Below are 11,410 nucleotides of genomic sequence, written 5' to 3'. Positions count from 1 at the left end.
CTTCCCTATATTAAGTGGATTTAGTAAAAAGCAGATAAAACTCCAATTGTCTGCCAGTTGCCAGTAAGTGCTTCTTGCTGTATAAACTGCCACTGTACAAAAAACAAAGCAGAGCAAGAACACCAGTTTCCATGAATAATCAATCAGATATTTGCTTGAACTTAATGGAATATCAAGTGGTGCATTGTGGTAATCCAGGTAATCGGAGATATTGATTATTTACCTGGTGATGCAAAATCAAATATTGTATGTCCCAGATGACATTTTTACAGGTACACAGTCTGCACCAATGGTTTGTTCACTTATGTGTGAGCGTTGGGCAGAAATAGTGATTCTTCAGTGCTTGGATTATTGGTAAACATTTAACCCCATCTCATGTCTATTGGCTCATCAGCAGGTAAGGAATATCTGAAATTTTGCCTATGATACTATTTAGGTTTCTATGAGTCCAGATAAACAGAATAGTACATTGTGATCATGCCCAAAATATGTGTTATTCTACAGCAAATACAACTATAGTTTTATTGGTATTTTCAGTAATGTTTTTAGTTATATTTATATACCAATACTAATTATGTTACCTTTAACTTCTATTTATTTCTAACTAGTTCTATTTAAAAAATTTGTAATCAGGCGGGGCTGCAATAAGTATTGTTATCTGTCTGATAGCTCTTTTCATCAGTCAAAATCAATGAGCTGCATATACCCGGCAATCCCGGCTTCCCCCGTGGTTGTTTGGACTGAATGAACTCCCACAAGCCTGCAATGGAGTACACCATCCTAGATTAAAACAAGGAAAAGAGGATTGAAGAAGTCGGTGGCACCCGTGACAAAACAGGGACAGATGAGTATAAACTGGCTTTACTTTTGCTTTAAGTCTTTTTTTTATAAATTACTTTAATAGAAAAAACATGATGATATTGGCTTAGATATAAATTTTAGATACAGTTCTAAATATTAGTCAGATATATGTTTCCAGTGACCAATGTAGATGCCAATTAAAAGATCATGGTCATGGTCAGGTTTTGTTCATACCAAAATCTTGAAAAAAAGTACCCCTTGCTCCCTTGCTTGGCCCCGACATATACAGGGTAATGGGGGAACTCGTCAGCCTGATGTCAGATAATGTGAGTGGGTAATGGGGGATTGCTGGGTCTCTTTGGCCTCAGTGACTACCAGATAAAAGTGCTCTGAAAATTTGTACTGCAAAAAAAGTACCATCTTCATAAAGTTCTACAATTGCTTAAACACCAATTAGCAGCTCATGATGGCAGTGATGAAATGGCGTGTATGTTGGTTGCTCTTAAATATTTTGCAAAATACATAAAAAAAAACAAAATAAAAGTTGGATTTGTACCATAAACTTTGTAATCCGAGTTGAAGGTTTTATGTACTGAACTTAATCAATGCAAAATTTGGCCAGGTGGTAATGGCATACTTCTTCATTCCAGTTTTTATTTTTGATGTGCACCATACCTCCTTATTCATCTGCATTCCTTGTATTTTGTGCACCACCATTCAGGTACTGTTTGGGATTACAGCACAGAAGGTGGCCTTCAGGAAACATATAGATCATATAGGGCATAGAGGTAAAGTAACCAAATCTTTTTAATTTGGGTTGGACAGTAGCATGTTTAGGTATGTTGCACTAATAGCATGCGTTCATTTTTAATGGCACTGCGGCACACCAACGTTGCTGTGTGTTACTGTAATTAGGGGTGGAGTGGGCGAGTATGTGTGGGCACGCCGCGCCCTCACTTCTTTCGGGAATGGGGTATTTACATAACAATGGTGCGCATGTGCGCTTACCATAGAAAGTTCCGTACCCCCTCCTCTTTTTTTACGACTAAACCCCTGCTGTAATACTTAAGTTTCTGCATGTATTATTGCAACGCATTATTGGGAAGGAGCACTAAGCCTCTCTAATAAAATTGGAAAACAAGAACAATGGAAAATTATAGGCATTGTAATGACATCTACAATAATAAAAAAAAATGTTGCAGTTGTACATAATTACATAGATGGATTGGTGATTGGACAAATCTCTTTGGGAATGTTTTAGCCCTCTAATGTTCTCATGCTATTTGACCTATTGTTACTGTCTATTGTGGCTTATCACATGTCTTATTGCTGTTCCTGCAACTTTTCTTCCCCCATGCTGTGCTCACTCCTAATCATTTTGTGCACTGCGACAGTCCTTCTGCTCCCTCTTCTGGAAGATCAGAAGAAAACAGAGAAATAAAATACATCCAGAAAATATTCATGCCACTCAAAAGAAACATATACTAAGGATAACTTGCAGGCTGCCCATTTCATCTCGAGCTTCAGCAAATTCTGATTCTGGGGCCTAGGACAAGGATGCGGATAAGGCACTCTGACTTTTTAATTTGAATACTTTTTCCAAGTCATTTGCCATTATTTATTCAAGGCTCTCCAAGGCTGACACTTTCATCAGTGAAGCTGGGAGATCCAGCAAACCAGGAATGGATCTGGTCAAGGATTGAAAACAATTACTAGCAAATAGCAAATGACTTTGAAGAAATCCATTCCAGGTTTACTTTATCACTCAGCTTTACTGATGAAAGTGTATCCACTCCAGCTTTGGAGAGCTTTATTAAATCAAGCCTAATTACTTCGAAAGTACTGAAATCACAGACAGCCAGGCAAATATCAGAAAATGCAACCTCTATATTTCTCTTACTTTATATTTTCCTAGGATACCTTACAGGAGGAGATATACAGGGCTGTTATTGATTAACTTCTTTGAAAAGTTTTCTGACTTTTTGTAACTTTACTAGTTTCTGTGTCACTAACCTGGAATGAAGGATACAAAAGTCAGAGCTAATATTCTGCATATTGCGTTCAGGTCAGTGACTAAATATGCTGAAGCCACTGAATCAGCATGACGGTCTACATTTTCCTCTTATGCACCAATGGTCAAAGGAATGGCTGCTTCATCAAGTACTATTTTGTCATGTTATTTTATGTATTAATCCCACTCCTCCTTACCCAGAACAGTTTTAGACAAAACAAGACTCTTGGAAAAGATATAAAGTAGGGCATTCCAGCTTCCTGCACCCTTTCCAACTCTCATTTAGGACCCTGCAAAAAGTGGGGGCCCTGGGCAGATGGCCACATTGCCCCCTCCAAAATCAGCCTTGCTCTCTAGATTGTAAGCCTGTAATGGCACATTCCTCCTCTCTTTGAGTCTCGTCTTTCCTGTACTTCTTCAGATTAACATGTTTAGCTGGGTGTAATTATAATTTGCACTAACTATTCATAGGTTTTGTATTTGTATTGCTGGATTTGCTTATAGTATCAGATATTATCTATAATGTACTCAGTACAGCACCACAGAAGATGATTGCTATATATATATATATATATATATATATATATATTAATAAAAAAAAAACAATCCCAAAAAAAAAGATTTAAAAAAAAAAGAATTGAATAAACATCTGCTCTGAATGTCAAAACTACCAACATAGAACAATTACGCAGGTCAACAAAAAATTAGTTTTGATAATCATCAGAAACCACAGCAAACTTTCCTAAATCAGTTTTTCAAGCAGATATTTGATCTGTTTTCAGTTTTCCCTAACACATAAAGTTCCTGAGTTATGAGTACAATTATAGTTAACATATGTACGTGCATGTATTTTGCACTAAAACGTAAGTACCATTGAAGTGAATGGTAATACATGTTCAGTGTGAAGTAAAATAAGGCACACTGTGGTATAGATCTACTGAACAGTGTCAGTCAGGTACCATTGTTCCTTCAGAAATGCTTAGAGTATGATTTTCTTGTGTACTCTTTGTCTGGATTGTCGCGGTACAGCATCCAGCAGTAGTCAGCCATCATACTTTCATTCCAGAAGCCTTGGTAGCGGTACTTCATTACCTGTCCTGGTGAAAACGTTCTCCTTGTTGGTCACTCACCATACCAAGATTTTCCGGGAAGACTTCTAGATGTGAGTGCAAGAAATGTATTTTTAATGACATGCGACAACCCAGTTTCTGGTATGAATCAAGCAGATTCTGAACTCCTTCCTTGTATGAAGGAGACTTATGGTTGCCCAGGGAATTTTCACACAGCCACTTGAATGCATCCCAAGCTTCTAGCCCAGCTGCTGAGAGAGATTGTTTGAAAATATCATCCTGCAAAACAGACGTGATCTGTGGCCCTATAAATACCCCTTCCTTCATTTTTGTAGTGCAACAAGGTACTGAAAACGCATGAAGTTTGATTTACCCATGGCCTTTACAAGGTTCTTCATCAAGCCTAACTTATTATGGAGAAGTGGCAGAAATATTTTATGCAGATCAACCAAAGGCAGAAATTTGGCACTGCTTGTCCTGGGCTTTTAGGTATCTCTTGGTAGCCAATCTCACTTGACATAATGGTCTCCTGTAGATCGGCTGTCCCACAGGCTAAAGAAACAGCAATATTTTGTGAATCCTCCTTGCATTCCCATCAGCAAGCCAATGACCTTTAGATCACCACAGATGCTCCACTGGTGTGTTTTATACTGGATTGCTTCAAGTAGTAACTTCATGTTGTCATGGGACTCCTTTAGGTTAACGGAATAGGCAATCGGTAAACTTGGTTTGGAATTACCATTATGCAGTAAGACTGCTTTTAAGCTTCTTTTAGAGGAATCAATGAAGATACGCCATTCAGATGGAACATGCTCTTGTGACAAACTGTTAAAAGAGTGCATTTATATCATGACAGTAGCACAGTTAGCCATCGCTAGTGAAGAACTTTGTCAGGTTATGATTTTGTTTTCTGTAGTGAGTTACAGTTACACCCTTTCCAAGCAAGTGCTTCTGTTTAAGCCTTGAAGTAAGCAAGAAGCAAGAGAAAGAAACAAAGCAAGAAGTTCTGCTTTGTCTTTGGAGAGATTTAGATCACGAACAAGAATCATTCAGCTCTGCTTGTGTAAAGGTCTCTGGTTCTGAATCTTCATCGGCCAAGTAGTCAAGATCAGATGATTCGGGGTTGTAACTGGCTGCAACTCCAGCGCATTCCTCATCACCTCCTACAGAAGCAAGTCCATCATGTGGCGGTACTGGAACTGGCAAGGAATCATCATGGGGAACAGGCCTAATTGCAGAATCGAGGATGGGATATACGATTTTGTGCTTAGTATTACCTGAGAATCCCCTTTTGTTGACATTGCAAAAATAGCAGTCGATAAGATGGTCCCGCGGTTCTCTCCACACCATCGGGACTGCAAAGGGCATTGCTGCTTTATGCCGATTTAGCCAGTCACACAGTCCATTGGAACAACTAATACAGATGACATGTGGAGCCCAAGATTTATCCTGGTCACCAAGTGGACAGCCGAAATATAATTTGTACATCTTTTTAAGTCCTGTGGTAATTTGGTGAAGTTGTGCTTTTGTCGTGAATGAACCATTCCAACCTTAAAAAAAGAAAACTGTTGTTAAACAATGTAATAAATTAAGGCTATCTATAAGGATTTTCACACAATATACAAATAGCTGCATCACAAAAACTAGACATGCTAGAGAAAAACTGAGCACAGAATAATACTACAAAGCCCACCTAAAATTTTATCCAAAGAAAATGACATGTTATCCTATGTTATAAATACCTGTCAACTATGTGCATTAAAAAAAGAAACCCTACAAGAAAATAAAGTGATAAATTATAGGGGTAAATTTATAAAGGAGTAAAGGTGATAATCACCAAACATTTACTGTATGTATGTCTTTCTGGTGCATGTGTTTTAAATTACAGTGATTTACCTGCACTGAATGTGTGCTGACTTTGGTCTTGCCCCTGATGAACTGGTAAAATTCACAAATATGCTGCAATAATGCCCTCTACTGGTTAGAATATATTATTACCCAACAATCTGCTAGTTTATAGTAATAGTAAATGTTAAAGCATACCTAAACTCAGAATATTCACTTTACATAAAAGAATAGAGAACCCTTTTATGTAAGGAAAAAAATTATAATTTTTTTTTTTTTTAGGTGCAACACTCTTTTAAAAAAAAAAAGGTGCAGCACCACCCCCTAATTCTCGGCCGCCTAGGCAGTTGAGAATGAATGGGAGCGCAAAGCCTCGCGGGATACTTACGTCAGGCATCCCAGGAGGCTCTCATTCTGTGCATGCCTGAGCATCTAGCGCTGGCTCCGGGAGAAATGCCAGGACGATGCTGGACCCAAACCCGGACACCTCTGGAGTGATCGGACTGCGCTGCAGGATTGAAGGTAAGTGTGTTTTTAATTATTTGTTTTTTTTACTTTTGAGTATAGTTCCTCTTTAAATGTTTAGATAAACCAAACAATAACCAGTCAGTGATGGCAGCTGTATTATTTTCCAAGCTTTTTTCCTTGGCGTTCCTTGCAGTAGCAAACCTCTTGTTCATAATGCTTATTCACTTTCATTTAATAAAGAGGTAGAGTGGGTTCCCTTTATAAGGATAATTTTTATATTTCCAAAGTGACTTTTTACTTAGTTTAGTGAATTTCTTTTTCTTGCACGATTGCATTTTTTACAAAGTGACTTTCACTTTATGTTATGCAGGATCAGTTGGAGTTTTGATCAAACAGATATGACAAAACATTTTAATGGTATTTTAAACAGAAAAAACTTAGGCGTTTATATTTATTGTCTGGAGCTTGATACAAATAAAAGCTGCCCCTAACCCAACATTTTATCCTAATAACTGCAGTCTGATCATTTTATAGCCTGCAGCTGTGGGTGGTACTGAACCACTCTCTGCTGCTCCCCATTAACTCCCTATTCGTGGCCATGGGTGGGACTACATGTGGGAGTGAGGAATTGGTAATTGCACCACAGCTTCACTGCCAGTCTGAGCAAGTCCTTATTAGGCCTCCCACCTTTATACTTGTTTTTCCAAGGACATGGCAAATAGGGCGATATAGTGACCTTATTATTCACTCCTTTGGCAACTGGCACTATACTCCACTGTCCACCATCCTGGGTTAGGAGCAGGCCCATGCTGTCCTTATGTAAAATCTATCCTGTTTGTAATAGATAACATTATTGCTAGCTGCAACCAATTAGGCATTTAAGGGAAGCAGTTTTCAAGGCTTTGGAAGCAGGAAATGGCATTATCTACCATTCAAAATGGCCTTAAACCTTTGCAGTGGGTAGAGGTACCAAGGGCTGGTAAAATATTTAACCCATTTTTCATTCATCATTCAGCATTAATTGTAAATACTACCAACATTTTCAGACTCCTTAATGATCACAACAAGGAACTTTGAGGTGCGCTTCAGATGAGTTCTTGGCTGAGTATACCGAAAATATGAATGGTAGAAAGCTTATAGTTTTATAATGATAATATATTTGCTCTCAAACATTGACAATTGTAATAAATTGCATTTTAACATTATGCATTCATTTGTGTGTTTGTCTGGGATGTTGCCTTGCTTTGATTGTGATAATATATATATGCTTATAGGCATTAGGAAATTGAAAAGTAAACCCACAGGGGACTTACACAAAGCAAAGTGAACTGACAATTGGTAGGTAGCATCATTTACTGCCATAAAGTTTCTTTGGTTCCCCTGTCTATTGTCTCAGAAAGTACTCCCAGAGAAGACACACAAGCATATATTTTTCTGAAAGTTGTATTTTCCCATAGCTATGCACATACCCCCATGTGACAGTGTTCAGAACTAGCGATACGGCACTGGGAACTACAATGTATAGATGATAGACGGTGGATGCATGATTGCTTCACAGCCATTTGTTTGGTTTGCTGTGCTGGAAGCAGCAGACAGGAACACTGAAAGCGATATGTATTGCTAGAGAGTCTTTATTACAGTTAAAATATCATGTTTATTCTGGTCTGACATTATTTTAGTAAGACATTTTATTAAAAAAAAACATTCTATGTTTGTATTGTGAGTTGTTAAAGACCGGAAACAACAAGGCTTTGTTACCAGCAAAAAAAGAAAGAAAGGATTTTCCCCCCAGTAGGTTATACAGCATTAGTGATTGTTTGGCCTTCCTAAGAACTAAAACTGATGGAACTTGTAAGACATTGGACTCAATAATCATGTGTTTTTTTTCAACCAGATTTCCACAACACATCTGACCAGAGAACTGTGTTTGGACCCTTAATATTACAATACAGAAAGACAGTGACAAACGTACATGTGCACAAAATGATCCCCGCATACCTTAGGTAAATGGAATGCAAGGTGGTATACTATGATTTTAGAAGAACCTATTTTCATTCACTGAATTGTGCAGTCCACAGCATACAATAATTGTCCTCTTTATCTCTTGATTGATATTGATGCCCAATAGCAGGATACACAGTGGGATGTTTGTAGGAAATAAAAATGTCATGGATCTGTTTATAAAAAATGAAAATAACAGTTCAGTGAGCTGTTATATCATTAAAATTGTAAAATTAAATAAAATGCAAAGAAAATACACTTATTTTTATATAGATGACATTACATTAAGAATTTGTGAGACTGTCAAGACTTCATCAGTTCTTGCTGGAAACTTTCTTATTCATTATAATTAGGTGCTGTATAGTATCTTTTAATAATTAACCTTACCCAGTACAAGCAGTGTGGGAAGTTGGATAATGCCAGTCTTTGAGTTCCCATACCATGCAGTTTGTAGTTATTATAAAGCTCCGGTGATAAGGTGTACAGACAATACCAGTAGATGCTTCCATGGGGGTGGTGGTTTACAGAATGTTGACAGTGAAAAAATTTCACAGGCTATAAACTTTATCACTAGTGCCATCTATCCATAATGTTCATAGTTTTGTGCATTGGAATATGTTCTTTGTTTTGATCTTTTAACTGCACTTAAATCCCTTTCTTTCTAGGAAGAAATCAATGCTCAGCCTACCATAATGTACAAATGGCAATGATAAACCTCTCGACTCCAGCTATAATCTACTTTGTAGTGACACCTATGTGCCATCTCATCTATGCAGAAATCTGCCTGAAATAACTACCTTGTAGCGAGATGTGCACACCAGACCTCAGCTTTGCCTCTTTGTTTGACCAAATATAAAGCCTTTCAGTTCAGAAAGACCATTACATCAGTGACCTTTCTAATGTTATAATATTTTGAATTGCACTTGTAATGTATTAGAAATGCCAAAAATCCAATAATGTCAATATAATTTGTTTTAGAAAACAATGGCAATATCTGGTTTACAATAAAATGTTCTAAAACTAAATATGCAGATACAGTATATTTTAGTGTGCTTTGGGTAAAGGCAAGAATCACCCCTTCAAAATTTTCACATGTTGTTGCTTTGAAGACTGAAATAAAGACACACAAAAATTAATGTTTGGAACTGTTTTTTATTTAATGCAACTTAACATCCCAGTGAAAGATATATTAGAACAGTTCATGTACATAATACAGCCTCCATAAAGGAGCAATGTGAATGGATCTATGCACATTACAAATAGTTGTGTAATATGATTCACTATATAAATAATGGAAAAAAATGAACCACCTGGAAATCCAGATGAGAATTCACACTGTTGGTGTCTCCAGGAAGTAAGTTGATTCACCACATGCGCACACACTTGACCTCTTATACTTCTGTCTTTCCGAGTACAGAAAAGTTTACTCTTTACCATCAAGGGTACTTTGTGCTTTTAAAGCTGCATAAAGCAGTCTAAACGCTTAATCCTAGCTTTTATAAAGGACTGCACTGGATTTTCAAAATATAGGTAATCAACTGTATGAACAAGAAAATTCAACAACTCACCTAAAACAAGGACATAGAAGCAGCATATAGACATATTAAATTATTAACAATATCGCACATACGTAAGAAACAATTAGTAACTTTATTCGTCTTGGAATCTGAAGAAGTGGATGTAGTCCCAGCAAACGTGCAAATGACAGGGGTACTGTTCATAATTACAACTATAGGATCACATATTTACATTATACATATATAATAATATATATATATTATACATATGTGTTTGGAAGTCATCATAAATTAGTTTTAAAGTGTTTTTTTTTTGTGGTGACATACATGTTTGTTTAATGGATGTCCCCTTTTATATAAATGTGTGTTGTTTACTAATGTTTTTTGCTTCTATGCTTCTTTAATTTTTTTGAAGCAAACATAAAGTGTACTGTTTTGGTTTTAACAGATTTATCTGTGTTAATAAGTGATAACATCTAAGTGGGTAAATAACCCCTAACATTTTTTTTTTTGGGAGGGAGGGTGAAAAATAGCCTGTTTAAAGTTGTTTTTAAGATTGAAATATATTTAGGAATCCCTTAAATTGGTATTGAAATACTTCCCTCCTAAACCTCACCCCTTTGGTTATACGATTATGTTCAGCTATAACAGATATACAATAAGGCTCATTTCTGTATTAGGACAAAAGCCAGGACTTAGACTGTGTAGGTGAAAACATTTTGTCAAGGCGTCCAAGTTTGCAGGAATTTTTGTGGGCGTTTTTTAAAAATTCGTTGGACCACCTAGTGTGTAAGACAGTGATTCTTTGCCTATGCTGCTCAGTACAAAATATCACCTATATAGCATGCCAGTGTGCTGATATTGCACAATAAAATTCTCTCCCACGCAGTCTTATAGTACAATTCTTTTGGATAACATTACGAAGTAGTCAAATAAAGATATCGAATAAGGTCTGAACTGCAGAATAAAACCAGACAAACACTCAGATTTAATCAAAGGGAAAATGTCCCCATGTTGTTCCACTTCATGTTCAACAATAACTGAACCTATCCAATATGTTTATCAAAAGTAGAGGATAGATATTAACCAACATAGGAAGGGGAGAGAGGTGAGGAGAGAGGACTCCTCTAGGCTAACATGCAGGTTAGTTTATCATTTTCATTTATTGTATATACATGGAACTAGTAGGGAGGTCATTTTTAATAACTGATTACATTCTTGCAACAGACGTTCATATTGAAACTACAGAGACAAAGTCAACACCCTGCCCTTTGTAAAGTCTCTACATAGTCTATTCTAAAAGCAGAGAGAATATGATGAAACCGTAAATTTCATAACCATCCACAATTCATAGGGATTGGGGAGCAGGAGGGGGGTTCCATAAGCATCCATTAGGGTTTTGGGTCAGGCATTGTATTCCTTGTCAATCCCAGTTGTTTTGCTTATATTATGGCATTTCTTTTTCCAAATAAAGCCTTAGTTGGGTACATAAATTGGTAAAATGTTCATTTTGACTGAGACTATCCAGCCAAGCCAGGAAGGAGGTGAGCTAGATTATTGGATAAGGTCTTCTAAAATTAAATTTAACAAACAAAAAAGGGGAGAGGCACCATCCCAGTCTAGTCCCCCCAATAATGTTGAACTCTGCTGATTTCTATCCTTTTAAATATATGGGCTGATTTTTGGCTCAAGGAAGA

General features: G+C 36.9%; 1 long non-coding RNA gene across 2 annotated transcripts; it reads left to right on the top strand.

The window, feature by feature from the left end:
• Positions 1–213: 213 nt before the first annotated feature.
• On the top strand, positions 214–9,332 carry LOC140325825 (uncharacterized). 2 transcript variants are annotated; one of them, XR_011919733.1, is made up of 5 exons: positions 214–397; positions 670–848; positions 1,523–1,589; positions 7,470–8,198; positions 8,862–9,332. It is a non-coding gene; the product is annotated as an uncharacterized lncRNA (long non-coding RNA). The 2 variants fall into 2 exon arrangements; XR_011919734.1 differs by having other exon boundaries at positions 226–397; positions 8,090–8,198.
• Positions 9,333–11,410: the final 2,078 nt, after the last annotated feature.

This window comes from Pyxicephalus adspersus, chromosome 3, assembly GCF_032062135.1.
Source record: "Pyxicephalus adspersus chromosome 3, UCB_Pads_2.0, whole genome shotgun sequence".
Lineage (NCBI taxonomy): Eukaryota > Metazoa > Chordata > Amphibia > Anura > Pyxicephalidae > Pyxicephalus > Pyxicephalus adspersus.
This window is presented reverse-complemented; position numbering and strand designations above follow the sequence as displayed.